Below are 19,090 nucleotides of genomic sequence, written 5' to 3'. Positions count from 1 at the left end.
CGCACGTTCACTCGTCGTCAGACTTTGCACTCGCTTGCTTCGCTTTTAATTTTCGTATTGTTATTACTTTATCACTGCTGCTTTTGTTGTTGTTTTTGTACGCTTTTTGCCGAAACAATGCGTTTGTAGTTTATGCATCTCGACTTGACTCTATTTCCTTGACGCGCCACAAGTGTGCCGATTGTGTTAGTTGCGCGCATTTGATATCAGAATGTTGCAATAGATTAACGCTGCTGTTGTTGTTGTTGCTATTGATGTGGTTTGTTGTTGTTTTATATGCCTATGCAATTGATATTTAATCGCGTTTGACTTAATGCAACGCACTGGGGTGCACAGCTGCATGAATGAACAAAAGACTTAAGGCACGAACTTGTTGTTGCTCAAAGCGTTTGAAGGTAGAGTGGGAAAGTGTTTGCTGAGCGTGGCTGATTTTTATGACTGCAGCAATTATTTTTCTGGTCAGCGTAGGTGATTGGAAGGCAAGTTTTACAAATGACCACGGCATAACTTGGCCTCTTGAGAGAATGTTGGGATAATTGAGGAAGTGTTTTGCGGCAGTCTCACAAAATCGATATGTTGGTTTAGTGGCCTTATAGCAAAATTAACTACCAAGAGTTTAAGACTTCTTTCAAATATTTGCTAAATTGCTATGTGAATTGCTTACACATCAGTTAACCGTTTATTTAATTTTCGCTTTCTTACAGTTCCTAATATTTGCTTTAATACACTTGCTATCAAGAGCGTAACACTGAATATAGATCTTCTAACATCTCGATATTTTTTCCGCAGTAAAGCACATGCTTTTTTAAAAATATCCGCCTATCCAGGCAATTTTCTCTTCATTGTCGCCAAACTGTCTTCATGTCTATGCCTCCATCGGGCGTCGATTGGGTCCTTCGCTTTCGTTTCTCATATATGTTGCACAGAACTTGCCAACATACTTTCTGATAGTTGCTTCGCTTGGCCCAGAACTCAGTTAATATTTGTAGTAATATTATAATCCATTTTTGGGATTGAAAGCATTTTTTTAACTAATTGCATTTTTGTATCCAAATTATTTGTTCGAAACATCAACACTTTCTTAGAAAAAGTAAGCCTATCATGAAGATATTGTTCAACAGCTGAGTCCACCTGCTTGTAGCTGTACTTAAATATTATGTTTTATAGCTCTACAACAAATAATGAAGGGTCAATAAACACTTTGAGCTAACTCACACTTTTGGACGTAGGAGAAACAACCCAAAAACAAGGACGCTGATAGTCAGACACTTCAGAAGAAGTCATATAAAGATTGGCAATCACTGAATAAGATTTGGATGTTAACTGTAGAATGAGCAAAGTTAGATCGGCGTTTAGAGGACTGCAATCGGAATTGGGGGAGCTCACAGAGATACATAGCACTGAATATTTTGAAGCTTAACATAACAGATCTCGAATCTCAGTTCGTGGAGGTTCCGTTTTCTGGTCAAAAACTGTAACTAATCAACCGCGGTGAAGACTAACTAAAGGGAAACTAATACTGATATTGATGTTGATCGATCAGTTTGTATGGCCGATATACATTGCTGCAATTGTGCCTTCAAAATAAACCTGACCAGATGTAACAAACTTATGGCAACAATTTTTCCAGTCTTCGAAACACTTTTCATAAGCACATTTTGGTATGAACTTCAGATCCTTCAGCGAATTTTGTTTTATCAAATTGGTTTCATTCCAATGATTCTTGATTCTTGTTTGCATGTCAAACTCATAAACCCATGACCCATTGTCAATTTGAGTGCTCTCTAGAAAAGTGGGATTGGCATTCGCACGATCCAGCATATCCACGGAGACCTGTTTACGGTACTGTTTTTGTAAAAAAATCATCTCTATCGGAACGAGTCAAGCGAGAACGCATTTTATATCTAAAATATCCACAAAAATCATTCGAAAGGACTCGAGGGAGATGTCGAGCTCTCTAACATTTACCTGACGACTTTCAACCACCATATCCTTCACTTTATATTTTCACTTAATACTTTCTTCAGTTCATTAGTTGAAGAGGTCGAAGATCATGTCTTCAACGATCTCTCTAGCTGTCTTTTAAGGCTTTGTACTACTCGCAGGCTCGTGGTTTTCATAAAACTGAATCACCGTAAGTCTTTTTCAACATTCGAAATGATTCCGCTGGTTGTCCGAGCGCGCACATATTTCGCTTAGTAATTAAGGACAGTCCTATCAGCCTAGCAAACACACACTTTTTCGAAATATCATTGACCTGGAGAGTTTAATTACTAGTTCTGGGTATTTCTTTGTTACAATATATGTTATAGTGACTAGATATTATAAAGTTATTCGTAGCGTTGTTATGAAAAATAATTTGTGTCAAATTCCGTGAAGATGCCTGGTCAAATAAAATAGATATTCATATACGACATAAATTTGATCGTTCAGTTTACGTGACAGCTAGACGTTATAATGGTTTCCAGAAATGGGTATCTTATTGGTGGGAAAAAAATCATACTAGAGCACACAACACTCTGAGAAAGACCACAAGCAATCAGAAGTCGATACCTATTAAAAAAAGAAGGTCAGTGGGCCCTGGTGAGGAGTATAACACCTTTCATGGGTGCACCCAATTTATGCGCAATATGAAACCTAACCAGTCAGCGATTTGAATTCAATGAAAAACATTTTTTAGCCACGTTGTAAGGAGGAATTCGGAGTGCACCCGAGCTCAATAATCGAAGAAAACTGACAATATAACCTTAAGTTTGACCTGTTTTTCGGCTTCGGCTCACCTTTGCCGTGATATTCGGCCAATTGATCGTCTGTTTCCGGGTAGTAAGCACAGATTCACAGGTCCAAGACTCACCGCTAGTAATAGTTCGTTCAGGTAGCCGGAAATCATTGTTTTACAGACGTTAACACCACGCTGTTTGTCGAAAGTTGAGTGATTTTGTATCCAATCTTATTCTTAGGCTCAAATGCTTTTTCAAAATGGTTTCAAGTTATCCTTTCAATATTCCAACGTTGCTAGTAAGATCTTTCACTGTCGATTCTTAAGCACCAATCCCTTGACTTTACTGACTTGTTAATCATCAGTTGATGTTGATGGCCGTTCTGGTGTGGTGTATAGTATTTCGTCGTGAAAATGTAATTTGTACGAATCAAAAAGACTTCCTCGCGACAAACAATAATCACCGAAGGCCCTTTTCAGCATTCTAAAATTGTGGCACCAGAAGTTTGAATCCGCTCACATAATTTAATGGAATTTCTTTGCTGAATTATTTCACTTGTCGTAAAATTCGCCGTATGCACTTTATGTACTTCAGAAAGACAAGCGTATAGTAAACATTAATGATTAATTTGATGTGACATTTTAAATTAAAAAGTCTTACTATATTTTGCCCACAGTAGTACATGTTCTCTATAAGGTCCCCGACGTTTCTTTCCTCCCTATTAACATATCCAATTGTAAAGTTTCTTCAGATATTGCCAGTTGAATTTTGGAATTAAAATAACTCAAGTGGTGACTTTTGTTTAGGAAGTGTTAGCTCTTTTTTTTATTTTTTTTATAAAAGCTTATACAATGTTAATAACATATGTACAACCTAAAACATGCAGCACTAGCTTCAGAGGCTATCAGTTGAATAGCTCTTATCTTTTCGAGATAATATAAATTTATTTCATTATTTCAACTTTTTGCATACAACATAATTATAATATTTTTGCTTTTCGGGCTTACAACTGCACTACAAGTTGCTACGTTTGCACAATTAACAAATCGCTTGAAGTGGCAGGTGGCAGCACATGTTTCAGGGGAGTACATGCAGACATTTAAAATGGATTCGCCTCGTTTAAATTTTTATAATAAAAACAACAACTGCACACATTTGTGGAAAAGTTTATAGTGTGGATTTTTGGTTGTCGAAACGCGTCAAGAGTGCATCCACCAAAACGAAAAATTGCATTAAATTTATAATAAAGCTGCAGTTGCACCCAAGCAAAGACGCCGAATGTGCCTCACAAAGATTTGGTCGAGTTAACACCCAAGTTTTGTCAAATTGTTTAAGTGCTGTTGTTGCCATTTTTCACTGTTGCATAATGCGGCATTATGGTGCAAATATTTTTTCGGCCATTTTTTATGGTGCCAGCTGCAGAAATGCTTTTGACAAGCGCTGCTCCAACGAACAACTCGAATTTTGGACGAACGCATGTTGCACATGCAAGCATAGACACTCACATGCCAGCGCGAGCTCCGTAAATTTGCATACTGTAAGCCAAACTACATAGCTGCCAAACTATGGACAGAAATACATATGTGTGTGAAGAGTATCCACATTGACGCCACGCAGTCCGCACTTAGCGGAGCTCAACTGGATTATGGTGACTGTAACAGACAGGCCTTTCGATTGTTGAGTGCATTTTTGGCCGCTTGCAGCTTGCATTGCTGCAAGTGAGCTCTCATATGGCACCATAATGCTGCCACATAGGAAATATCGTAAAACCACGAGGTGTCGTCATCAATTGGCTTTTGACTTTTCAGCTGATAAACTTTCCTTTGTTCCCCACCACTTTTGTGTATCAAGGATTTTATATGCATTCACATATATATACTACGTACATATATGTATATATGTAGGATGTGGCTTATTTTAATTTTATTGAACTTGCAATTAAAATTTATAATTTAAAAAATTGTTTGAAAATACGCTAGTTGATCGTTTGGCTGTCCCGTCTAGAATGCTTCGTTTTTTCGTCTTCTAGCTTTTTATAACGCTTCCAAGAATTGAACGCAAGCGTCCCAACGCTTCTAAGAACTCAACGCAAGCGTCCTAACGCTTCGCTGAGTTCTTGTTCTAGTCCATAGTTGCATTTTGTCTTCGTCGTGTTCAGTAACATAGTCGTGTTCAGTAACCTAGTCGTGTTCAGTAACTTAGTCGTGTTCAGTACCCTAGTCGTGTTAAGTACCTTAGTCGTGTTCAGTACTCTAGTCGTGTTAAGTACCTTAGTCGTGTTCAGTACTCTAGTCGTGTTAAGTACCTTAGTCGTGTTCAGTACTCTAGTCGTGTTCAGTACTCTACACTCGACACCACATTCGGCCATCCTGTTTTCATTCGTCCTCGAATGGTTGAGTCCATATCTTCATATATTCTGAGACAGTCGAAGTCTTTCTCGGCCCCTCGGTCTCACCCACTTTTTCTACTTCATATCTACCATGGTTAAGTTTCTTCGCTACCCTATACGGTCCTAAAAACTTTCCCTTCAATTTCAACCCGCTACCGAACTGTGTTCTCTTTATTGCTACCAAATCGTTTATTTTGTAGTTTTTTCTCTCTCTGACGACGTGAATTATATGACTTCCGGTTTTCTTCCTGAATTTTTAAAATATTTTCTTTCGCTAGTTTTCGTACTGTTTCGCGATTTTCGTTTAAGTCGTTTATAACCGTCTCTTCTAGTAGGTCCTTTAGCTCTGGCATGTTGGCCGTTCGCATGTCAAGTCCTGTTAATAACTTGAAGGGAGACTGTTTCGTACTCCGAGGAGGTGTATTGTTTATGAACTGTTGCACCTTTTCTACATGTTTATACCAATTAGTTGGGGTTTCTGTACACAACTTTGACAACATAGGTATAACGACTTTATGAATTCTCTCTACCTGTCCGTTTCCTCTTGGAACCCCCGTTGTTATTAGTAAATGTTGAATATTCTCCTTTTGACAATATTCTCTAAACAAATTTGATGTAAAAGCGGCCCCTCTATCAGAAATAATACGTCTTGGGTTACCGAATACAGCTGCTTGCTTTGTGAGTCGATCTAACACTGCATCTACTCCTGTATTTTTAGTAGGGTACAACCACACAAATTTACTGAACGCATCTACCACCACCAATATATAATTGTACAACTTACTGGTCGTTTCTAGTGGCCCTACGTGATCGATGTGATATGTTCCTAATGGTATGTCTTCTTTATCTATGCTGTTCAGGAATCCCTCTTTCTTTCCTGACTTAACTTCATTAACAATGCACTCAATACAGCTTCGGACTATCTGACAAACTTTACCCTTTACTTGGGGAATATAATACGACTTTTCTAACAGATCCTGAGTTTTCTTTACAGAGAAATGCCCTTGCCTGTGGGCCAACTTAATGATTTCGTCTTCCATTAGCTTTGGTACTACAATTAGTTCCTTTGCAGGATTTTTAAAAAGAATGTCAAATTTTATATAAAAGTCTTCGTATTCGTCTTTTTCTAGAACTTTACGTACTGCCTTTGTCCATTCGTCATTAAGTTGAGCTTGCTTTAGCCGAAACTTTAAAGAGTCTTCTAGCATTAAGCAGTACACCCTACTTAAAGCGTCAACGTGGACCATTCTGGATCCTGCTCTATGTTCGATTTCATAGTTAAAGTCCTGAAGAAACAATGCCCATCTCGCTATTTTTGGCGGTACGTCTTTCTTCTTAAGAGTCATCGTGAACGCGTTACAATCTGTCACAATTTTGAAGTGTATACCTAATAGGTATATTCTCCATTTCTTTAAGGCTTCTATGATTGCCAGTACCTCTAACTCATACGCCGGATAATTCTCTTCCACCGGCTTTGTTTTCCGGCTCATGTATTGTACCGGATGTAAAAGCTGATCGTCCGAACTTTTTTGTAATAAAATTGCCCCATATCCCCATTTACTAGCATCTGTATGTACCTCAGTAGCTGCTTTTTGCGAAAATAACTGTAATATAGGCGCTTTTTGTAAATTAGCCTTTAATTGTTGAAATGCCGCGACTTGCTCTTCGCCTAACTTGAAAACCGAATCTTTTCTTAGAAGGTCTGACAAAGGTCTAGCTATCGTTGCGTAGTCCAGTACGAAACGTCGGAAATATGACGTCAACCCCAAAAACCTTTGTAACATTTTTCTGTCGGACGGAAGCGGAAACTTTTGTACAGCAGTCGTCTTTTCTTCCGATATTTTTATGGTACCATTTCCCACTATGTACCCCAGAAATTCAACGCTTCGTTGAAGAAATTGGCATTTTTTCCATTTAATCTTTAACCCGTACGATTCGCTAACTTCTAAAACTTCTCGTAGTTTTTCAATTCCCTCTGTCTCGTCTATTGCGGGGATAATCAAGTCGTCCATATATGTAATTACGGTTCCCTTCTGGATTAGTGGCCGGAAAACAGCATTAACATAACGACAAAAGACAGCTGGTGAGTTTGAAATACCGAATGGAACAACACAAAACTCATATTGACCATTGTGGGTAACGAAAGCGGTAAATTTCCTAGATTGTGAATCTACTGGCACATGGAAAAATCCGTTCGATAAATCTAACGTTGTAAAAACTCGACCCTCTTGAAGGCTATCTAAGACATCGTCCATTACAACCATTGGAAAATTGTCCCTTACAATTTTTTTATTTAATTGTCTATAATCGCAACATAAGCGTCTGTTTCCATCTTTTTTAGGAACTACTACTACCGGAGAAGCATAATTGGAAGAGCTTGGTTGTATTATTCCCTCTTTTAACCAATCTTCTATTTGTTTATCGACAAAACTACGGTCATCGATTGGTAAACGTCTTGGTCGCTGATAGACGGGAATTTCATCTGTCAAAACAATTTCCATCTTAACGGGTGATATGCATTTACCAGATGATTTGTATTTATCAACTAAGCTTTTAACTTCTTTTGCTAATCCCTTACTCAAATGTCCCAAATTCACTGTAGTCTCATCCTTTCTTTCATTTAAACTCATCGCATCAAATTCCTTAATCCACTTATTTTTTGCTTCTATTGGTGCATTTCGTTCTTCTTTCATAACCTGTTTAGAATCCTGCCTCATTTTGTCATTACCTGGTTTATAATCTCTTGAATTATCCTTTTTCTTAAACATTACTTTATCTTCTGTTAAAACAATATCTACGTCTTTTAATATAGCCTTTCCTATCATACTTGCAAATTTAATATCTTGCTCTCTGACTACATGAAATCTGACCTTTAACACTAACTCATCTATATGTATAAAAGTATCAAAACTTCCGATTGTCTCAATCACATTTGAGCAAGCGCTATATAGTTTTCTTTTCTCATTGCTTAGAATTGGTTTAAGCCCACTTAGTATCAACGTATCGTAACGTATTAAATTAAGTGAACACCCTGAATCAATTAGAGCTTCGAACCTAAACCCATTTAAATTAACTGTTTTGAAATGTAATTCTTCATCAACGACTGGTTGAAAACTTGTATTTCCTAAAGTGTTTATGCTACTTGATTCGATTTTAACTTCTCTAGCTCCCTTGACTTTATTATTTTTGCACTCAAACGAACGATGTCCCATCTCATTACATTTAAAGCATTTATATTGTTTTTGTGGACATTGAGCTGCTACGTGGAATTTGTCTCCGCACTTGAAACATCTTTTACCTAGTTCTTCTTTTGTCTTGTTAGAGGATGTATCATTTACTATTTTTCCTATCCCTGAGTTGTATTTCCGTATCTTTTCGTAAATTTTGATTTGCTCTTTTAGTTCTTCTATATTTTTAGCTTGATACAAAATTGCCTTATTGAACTTGGTATCTGGAACCCCTTCTATGAAATAATCTATAATGCTTTCTTCGTCTAGACTAATCTGTTTGCCTACCTCCATGAGATGATACAAGTATTCCCGAAAAGTTTCGTTTGCTTGTTTGCGGCGATTTTTCAACAACCTATGCACATCTGCAGAAGATAGTTTGCGACCAAACTCATTAATTAATGATAACTTCAGAGCTTCCCAACTATTTAAATTATTCTGACTCCTAACAAAAAGCTTAGCGGCACCACGAAGAAGCTGTTTGCCATAAACAAATCTCTAAAGATCATTCCATTTTACTATTTCTGCATTATTTTCAAATTCGCTTACCCACCCTCGAATATCTACAGACCCTTCTCCTGAAAAAACGTTAACACAATCTCCTAAATCTTTTAGAGTAAACTGTTGTTGTTGCACGATAAGCGGTGAGGACCGTAAGTTGGTGGTTCCACCTACGTCTTCGTAAACTGACTGGTTGAACTCTTCGTCACTAGCCCTATTTCCCGATAAGTCGTAGTGTTGGATAAGTCTTTCCTGAAGATCACGTTTTTGACCTGTAGTCGAAATACCCAATTCCCTCAACTTCTCTCTCAGTCCGTTGACAGTTAAAGTCGTTATTTCGTTTAAGTCCATCTTAGTGTTAACAATATGTAAGAATATACTTATTTTTATATTAATTCTAATTATAGATTTGATTCGAGTTCTTCTTAGAAAATTATTTTTACTTTTAAAATGCTGTACTTCTCTTTTTCTTTACGAAATCGTTTTGCTTGTTCTTTTAGATTAATTTTAATTTGATTGAAATTTTTCTTAGCAAATTATTTTTACTTTTACAATGCTGTACTTCTCTTTTTCTTTACGAAATCGTTTTGTTTGTTCTTTTAGATTAATTTTAATTTGATTGAAATTTTTCTTAGCAAATTATTTTTACTTTTACAATGCTGTACTTCTCTTTTTCTTTACGAAATCGTTTTGTTTGTTCTTTTAGATTAATTTTAATTTGGTTGAAATTCTTCTTAGCAAATTATTTTTACTTTTACAATGCTGTACTTCTCTTTTTCTTTACGAAATCGTTTTGTTTGTTCTTTTAGATTAATTTTAATTTGGTTGAAATTCTTCTTAGCAAATTATTTTTACTTTAACAATGCTGTACTTCTCTTTTTCTTTAAAAACTTCTTTTGTTTAAATTATTCTTCTTATGATTTAAACATTTTTACATCTTCTTCTTATGATTCAACATTTTTCCATCTTCTTTTATTTGAAAATTTTCTTCTGGTAATTTAAAAATTTTTACATCTTCTTCTTATGATTCAACATTTTTCCATCTTCTTTTATTTGAAACTATTCTTCTGATAATTTAAAAATTTTTACATCTTCTTATGATTCAACATTTTTCCATCTTCTTTTATTTGAAATTTTTCCTCTGATAATTTAAAAATTTTTACATCTTCTTCTTATGATTCAACATTTTTCCATCTTCTTTTATTTGAAACTATTCTTCTGATAATTTAAAAATTTTTACATCTTCTTATGATTCAACATTTTTCCATCTTCTTTTATTTGAAATTATTCTTCTGATAATTTAAAAAAAATTTTACATCTTTTGTTGAGACACTTCGTTTCTATAAATTATTCTTCTTAAGATTCAAACTTTTACACTTTAACACTTTTATTAGCTGAACACTGCACGCTCTATACCAGATGTATGCCTTACACCTCCACGACGGACCAATTGTCTAATAACAGGCTTAGAATATCCCTTGATGTTATCACGTAAAACTCCACGATGACGGTCAGCACCACCTTTACTTACTTTTCACTTCGTTCTGAACACTGCACGCTCTATTCAAGCTCCACGAATTTCTTCACCTATCAAACCAGATATACGCCTTACGCCTCCACGACAAACCAAATGTTTGTTACTTCGTTCTGCACACTGCACGCTTTATTAAGACTCCACGAATTTCTTCACTTTTAAAACCAGATATACGCCTTACATCTCCACACCTTTATTTAAAACTTTTTCCAAGTCCTGGCTGAGCCCCCAATTTGTAGGATGTGGCTTATTTTAATTTTATTAAACTTGCAATTAAAATTTATAATTTAAAAAAATGTTTGAAAATACGCTAGTTGATCGTTTGGCTGTCCCGTCTAGAATGCTTCGTTTTCTCGTCTTCTAGCTTTTTATAACGCTTCCAAGAATTCAACGCAAGCGTCCCAACGCTTCTAAGAACTCAACGCAAGCGTCCTAACGCTTCGCTGAGTTCTTGTTCTAGTCCATAGTTGCATTTTGTCTTCGTCGTGTTCAGTAACATAGTCGTGTTCAGTAACCTAGTCGTGTTCAGTAACTTAGTCGTGTTCAGTACCCTAGTCGTGTTAAGTACCTTAGTCGTGTTCAGTACTCTAGTCGTGTTAAGTACCTTAGTCGTGTTCAGTACTCTAGTCGTGTTAAGTACCTTAGTCGTGTTCAGTACTCTAGTCGTGTTCAGTACTCTACACTCGACACCACATATATACTTAGTTATTTTACATATATACCATCTGGTGAATATTTCACTGCTTACGTACTGAGGTTAGCTTCTGTTGACACAGTGATAATGAACTTTTGTAGTCGCTGAACTCTCCGACCATTCATTTAGTTTATGCTTCTCTCGCGTATTCAGTTTAAAGTTTTAGCTAAATATATTACATAATGCCCTTACGCTGTAATTAGTTGCGCTCATTGAAATATTTGAAATGTGTCATTTAATCGGAGATATTAATTAGATGATGTTGACGCACAAGCTGTTAAGATGAAATTAGAAACACCAATTTTAATTATTTCCGCTGAATGTTATTCAAGTACATACAAACATACATAAAAAAGTAAAGTAGTGTAAAATGAAAACAAAAAAAAAAGCTGCAAATAAATAAATTAAGATTTGAGCTACTGTTTAGCACATGATTCGGGGGAAGCAAGTGAATCAAAATTTTCATGGCAGAATTCAAGAGCAAGGCACTTTATTTATATATGTAGTATATATATGAGTATATATGTATAATAGATATGTATATACCAAAATTAAGCTTTCAGTACCTTGTTTTAATCACTTGTAATATAAAAATTGGGCAAACACTAACCGAGCGAAACTAAAAGCTGAGATCTCCGTCGCCTGGGAAATCTTATCTGCAATTAAAAGACATTTTCTCTTACCACTCCATAGAGCCCGTCGCTGAGTATTATTCTCCATATAAAACAACATTGAGTATTGAGAATTTGAGAAGCGAAACAAAAGAGCGCCAGAAGTTTAAAATAATTTCTAAAGGGTAACTTCCACAACACAACTTGAAAACAGCATCGTCGGTTCCACTTCCTTTTAATTATAAATCTAAAGTACATCTAAAGTTCACACAACCAAGCATTACTCGCCAGTTGGAGGCTAACATTCTAATCATGGTTACCTTTAGTAACAGCGTTTTTGGTTTTGCACTCAATTCTTGCTTCGACTACCAACTGGTATCATGATCTTGTCACGCTCTCTTCATCACTGGTGCAACATACTAATATATGTTTATGTAATCGTAAAATACCCAAAACTAATGGAGATAGATATGGATTTATATATACGAGTACATCTTTTTTTCTTTACTGGCGTAGACACCGCTTACGCGATTATAGCCGAGTTAACAACAGCGCTAGTCGTCTCTTCTTTTAGCAAGGTGGCGCCAATTGGAGATTCCAAGCGAAGCCAGGCCCTTCTCCACCTGGACTTTCCAACGGAGTGGTGGTCTTCTTCTTCCTCTGCTTCCCCCGGTGGGTACTGCGACGATTACTTTCAGAGCTGGAGTATTTTCGTCCATATGTACGACATGACCTAGCCAAAGCAGCCGCTGTCTCTTGATTCGCTGAACTATGTCAATGTCGTCGTATAATTCATAGAGATCATAATTCTATCGAATGCAATATTTGCTGTGTCCAACGCGCAAATTACCATAAATATTGAGCAACTTAACATGTCGACTATCTCATCCTATTCGATTTTAAACAATGATTTGCTCACTTTCGACCAAAAAAAAAGAAGATGTTGGACTCAGCCAAAGAAGGAGCTAAACAAGATCACAAAAATTGATTTTCTAAGCGCTTCGACGATTGTAAAAAAGCTGGTAAAATTGCAGTAAATCTGGAGAGATATACTTTGAGAGATAAAATAGATGTTCATGAATAAACAAACACTTTCTTACGAAATAAAAAAAAAATGCGATAATATTTGAACAAACCTCGTATAATAGTAGTAGACTATATTCGACAGAAAACAAAAAAAAACAAGAAAAAACGTTAACTTCGGTTGCACCGAAGCTAAATACCCTTCACAGGTGCATTTCTGATAGTACCTGTCTGTTCAGTTTGTATGGCAGCTATATGCTATAGTTAACCGATCTGAACAATTTCTTCGGAGATTATATTGTTACCTTAAGCAGTAATCCATGCCAAATTTCGTGAAGATAGCACGTCAAATGCGAAAGTTTTCCATACAAGAACTTGATTCCGATCGTTCAGTTTATACGGCAGCTATATGTTATAGTGGTCCGATATCGGCCGTTCCGAGAAATGAGCAGCTTCTTGAAGAGAAAATGACGTTTGCAAAATTTCAAAAGGATATCTTGAAAACTGAGGGACTAGTTCGTATATATACAGACAGACAGACGGACGGACAGACAGACGGACATGGCTAAATCGCCTTCTGGGTGTTACAAACATAGTGACAAACTTAATATACCCTGTTCGGGGTATAAAGATAAAATCGAATCGTTACTACCTTCAACTCTAATTTTTTAATATAACATTTTAACAGCACCGAAAGGAACTTGCTGGACTTTGATTCTTGCAATTTTAAAGAGTACAAAATGTTCGGTTGCAACCGAACTTAGCCCTTTCCCTTCTTGTTAAACATATTTTTTTTTGTATTATAGTTTAATATGACCTAAAATTGCCATTTTCGTGCATTTTACAATATGTTTTGAAACTAGTTGTTTGGTAGATTGAAACATGAAACATTTTTATAGATATCTAAAAGTTCAAATTGATGAAATGAAATAATTCAAGTTATCACATATAAGCTTTTATCTTTTATTGAAAATTTTTTAGGGTAATTTGAGTCTTTAACTCCGTGGGAGAGCCTCAAAACATCCACAGCCAAGGTCAAAATAAATAAGTATTTGATATTCCGTCCGAAAGAGGGTTTAAATTGAAAAAATCAGTAATTTATAGATATATTGCAGTCTTCGTAGGATAAGATGTGAGAGTTGCCTTGAACATTTCTGAAATATTAAAATATAAATATAATTTTGTCTACTTTAACAAATCAATGTCTCATGGAAGTAAATAACAATAATTTATCCTCTAAAATACCAAAAACTTAAATGAAATTCAATAGTGACAAACTCATAAGCAGTACAGCCACGCATGCTCACAATAATTAAATAATAACTAACAACTTCCTCAAATGCTTATATACACAATAAATGAAGAGATTTCACATAAATTATAATCGCACAAGCTTACGCTCCATGGTCGGCCCGCATTTAAACTATGAATTTTTCATCATCCTGGTGTTTACTGTTTGCAGATTTTTTCACTTTTGTCTACAGAGCTGTTTTTTGCCGTCCGCCTATTACGTAATCGATTTGAATGTGGACATATACTTATGTACAAATATAAATGTAATTTATATGCAGGCATATATTGTGTGTTAACGGGATTTTTCCAACTTGAACTTCATCCCGGCCAACACGTTGGTCGCAGTGGTGGAGCGGTATTCAATGGTGAAAATCTGGTCGTCAGCCACACTGTTCACATGCACACATACATTGGTATAATCCGTAGGCGAGCGTCGGCAGCTGGTTACTTCATCCCAAGTGCAAGTCCGTGCTGCAAGCGCCACCGCCAGGCATCCCACGGCCAACAAGTCAAACAGCCCAATTGCCATTGCTCACATTTCGTTAGTGCAAGCGAGTTGCAAGCGCGCTTTGGTTGTTGCTACTTTATCGCAACACTTCCCCAATTCGGAAACCCACTTCACAAGTTTTTGGCAAAATCAAAATGATTGTTGTTGCTTTCATCGCTGCGGCTTTATTCAGTCGCACCGCTCTTTCGGCTGCATATTGTGCGCCGCGGCGTGGTCGGGCGTCTCTATTGTCACTGCGGCTGTAACGGAAACCTCTTGACATGCTCCTGTTAATCACAACGCCGCAATCGGAAGTATTGCGGAAGTGATGGAAATATGCAAGGCTGCACTCGCATTTTCAGCTGCAATTTTTACTCTTCACTCACTCGTTTAAAATCACTTATGTGAATTAATCTTTTTGTGTAAAAATCATTTTGTAATATTTTTTTCTTTTGCATAGTATATTTCGTGGATATTTTCGCTGAAGGAAAATAGTGGAAAGTGAAAGTATTTAACTGCAAGTGTGTGCATATTATCTTTATTTTTTCATTTAAGAGAAAAAAATTAACGAGAGAGACACGTGAGTTAGCTGAACTCTTTTGATGTTGGATCCAGTCGCATTTTGAACTGAGTACTAGTATATATGGTACTATGATTGATTTGGCTAATAAAAAAATATGTAAAGAAGTTTATTATTAAGCATTTATTTTAAAAATTCAGTAAATAATATTTTAGTAACATAAATAATATTTGGTTTATAACCATATTTTTGTTCCAATATTCCAAACATGTGTCAGTTTATACCACATCATTAATTTGAAGTGTTTCCACTCATATACTCGTATGTAAAACTTTGTGCCTTAATTATTTCAATCGGAAAATAAATCTCAGTCGAATTGAATCGTATTTTTATGGGGAACATGATCTAGCTGAGCAATTGTGCCTAAGCGGTTCTCCCGATTGAAGACTTGTTATTTTTGCTTGGAAAGAGAAGAGAAGAAAAGTTTGAAGGTAAGAAACTGAAAGCATTATTCGATTAGCAAGCGGTCAAGCCATTTCTAAACTGTAAAAGTAGCCGAACACATTAAAATGTGAGGACATGCTGCTTAAATGACATGTGTGGTTTTTGGGTCAGATGAGAATAATGATAAAAAAGAAAACACATCATTTTATAACCTACTCAATTAGCAAAATCAACCGGAAGCCGAATATTTGTGACACCAAGACTTTATTTTTATATCTGTTGGGACAAGAGGGGAGTGCTTTATTATGAACTTATATGTAAAACTGGATGTACTCATTAAATAAGAATCCTACCGAAAAAATCCGAAAATTGCGACCAGAGACGAGGCAATAATTTTCCATCGGGACAACCGTCGGCTTCATGTTGTAAAACCGGTCAAAACTATAGGGAAAACAGTGGATGGCAAGTTCAGCCTTACCAACTTTATAGCAGAGATGTTGTCAGCGGTTGATGCAGAACGCCTTTTCTGAAAACGGTTGACATCAGAAAGGCGTAACAAAAATTTCCTTGATTCAAAGCTTTGGCGCATTTTTTTATGGAATCCACAAATTGCCAAAAATAGGGAAAACATTATAGTTTCAGATGTGCAATATTGCTAATAATAATATATATTTTTTTTTTAATTTTGAAGAGCTAACGCACGAATAAGCTTATAAACTCAATGTATATAGATACATATACATATGTACAGAAAATACTGGAACTTCTAAGATAAATTAGGATTTTTTCCAACGATTTACCCGACCATTAGACATAATTACATATCTCGTAACCAAGCGGAAGCTTTAGCTAATATTTAAAACGAGTTCTGAAAAGCAAAAAATTTACAGCGATCAAACAGAGAAACACACATAATAAGAAAAATGGTAAAAAATAAATAAACCTCAAAATTATAAATTTCAAAATCATCTGTCAGACTTATAAGTTATTACCAAAACTGCAGTCAACTGAATTATATTTGCAACTTTTTATTTATCATCTCAAACTTGTTCGTCCATTTGTCGTGTGTTGAATTATAGTTGTTTAGCCACGTACGAGGTATGACAATTATGTAATGAGACTGATTCCATAAAAACCGTATATTTGAAAATTATTCTACAACTCTGGCGTTCCCTTAAAAGTAGTCTCCTTGGGCAGCTTTACAGCGATTCCAGCGCGTTTTCCATGCGAGTACCCTCTTCATGGCCGCCTGGATGTCCGTAATCGACTCAAAATGGGTTCCTCCTAGCACCGATTTTGTTTTAGGAAACAAAAAAAAGTCACAGGGTGACATGTCGGGTGAATAAGGCGGCTGTTACAACACGGCGATCCCTTTAGAGGCCAAATACTGGGACACGCTGAGGGCGGTGTGGCACGGCGCGTTGTCGTGAGGAAGGATTCAGTTAAGAGCGATGTTTGGACGCACCCTATTGACTCGTTTAAGCAATCTTTCAAGTACTTGGCAATAGTAGATAGCTTCACAGTTCCCCGGTGGAACGAATTCTTTGTGGATGATTCCACGGCTATCAAAAAAGGCAATAATCATCGCTTTCACCTTCGACTTGCTCATGCGAGCTTTTTTCGGGTGGGGGCGCGCGGAGACAATAATTGTGAGCTTTGGCGTTTGGTTTCGACGACTAAGAGCAGTATCACCATACACTCTACAATTTTAGCGTACGTTTCCGAAGCTGTTTCGCCCAATCTGGCGCAAAATTTTATCGCGACGCGTTGCTCTTGATTTCGTTTTTCCATTTTCGAGACGAGTAATACAAACACACGTCTACTCAACTTGACGCAGCAGGCGAACTAAACAAGCTAGAGCAATGGTGCATATATCCATGAATAGGGTAGGGATGCTGGAAAAATAGAAAGGGAATTTCAAGGTCACAGGTTTACCACAAGCGCGGCAATAAAATCAGTCTCATTACTTAATTGTCAAACCTCGTAAGTTGGTTTGTACGTACGCATTACCATATGCGTATGCTCATACTCACAAATTTGCGCGAATTTTTGACATACTTTATACAAGTGTACACTTGCATGTAAATTACAACTAAAATTCCAAGCATGACGAGAACGAAAACAACATCCAAGCATCTCCCCACTGTAAGACAACCTGTTTCCCCGCGATGACAAACCTACTCACTATAGATTGTAGATGTTCTATGCTGAATGCAATTTTTACTTTTTTACTAGAGGCCTTGAAGAATTAGAATTTAAGATGCCTAAAGTTGAAAAAAAAGTTACAGCTGTTCAAAAATTACTGAAAATAATGAAGATATTCGCCATATTTTAAAATTTTTGTATAAAAAAGGGAAGAATGCCACGCTAGCCACCAATGAAATTTGTGAAGTTTACGGAGACGATGCTGTATGAGTTCATGTAGCACAACAATGGCTCGCTCGCTTCCTTTCTGGAAATTTCTAAATTTCGATTTACACTGATGAAAGTTTTCCACTGATGAAATAATGGCAAAAAATTATCAATCAAAATGGTACATATTTCTTATTTATTAAAAAAATAACTTGAATTTTGACTAGAAATACGAAAGGACTTTTTCGACTACTCAATATTAATTGTGTTTTCTGCTAAAAGTTTATTAATTCATTCTTCCACACCTTACCGCAATGAGACTTTGTATTAGCACTTCAGATGGCCTTAATTGCCATTTGGATGCCCACTAGATTGTTTATAGACTTGTTGCTTAGAGCAGAAGCTCACTTGGCACCGTCTGTTATTCATACAATTTCAGGTTAAAAGATCGAATGTTAGTAATTTAGTTTAAATTGCATTACAACATAAAAAACCCACTCCTGCTCTTGTTTCACCCTTTGATGCGTCAGTGAATACGTAGATTTTGCCGTTGTAAGTGTCCATCACAGAACCATCTTCTCTAGTTGGGGGATGAAAACGAAGTGTTTGGTTCCTCGTGAGTCTCCTTTACTCGGTCGAATTGCCGGATTAACCTGAGTTCGTTAACAAGGTCGTGTATGATGCCATGCCCCTAGTGACGGCTAGCCTGACTTCAGTGGCCTAAATTCATAAGCTGGCCGACCGTAAGCGTTGCCTCAAAGTTCATTTGAATGTGTATTGGCCTGATATCAAGGAATCAAAGATAACCTCAAGAGCCTTCGCTGAAGCAGTATTCAATGCGCAAGCAATCCCCTTCAAACAAGCCCGTTGTACTTGTTTCGGGCGTTTAATGCGGCATTTTTTCGATAGTGCCATCCCCCACAAGACTACACCATATATTAGTATGGGGCGGATGACACTTGTATAAAGCCAATAGACCATTTGTGGGTCGTAAACCTCACTTTGGGGCAGTGTCCGTTTCCAAATTGGAAGGGGCTTGGAAACCCTGCTCTCTATGTGTTCGCTCACGCTTAGTTTTTTTTTATCTAGGATAATACAGAGAGTGAAACAGTTCTACGCCTTAAGGAGGGGTTGAGAATTGCAAATTTTCCGTTCTTCTTGTAGATAGACAACCCTGGACAGAGGACAACGAGATCGTCCGCGTAGCAGACAATCTTGAAGGTGAAGGCACCTTCTATGTCAATGAATGCCGCTGGGCTGAAGACGTTTTGCAGTGACCACTAAATCTATGAATT

The sequence above is a fragment of the Bactrocera dorsalis genome, chromosome 2 (genome assembly GCF_023373825.1).
Source record: "Bactrocera dorsalis isolate Fly_Bdor chromosome 2, ASM2337382v1, whole genome shotgun sequence".
NCBI lineage: Eukaryota > Metazoa > Arthropoda > Insecta > Diptera > Tephritidae > Bactrocera > Bactrocera dorsalis.
Note: the sequence above shows the minus strand (reverse complement) of the source record.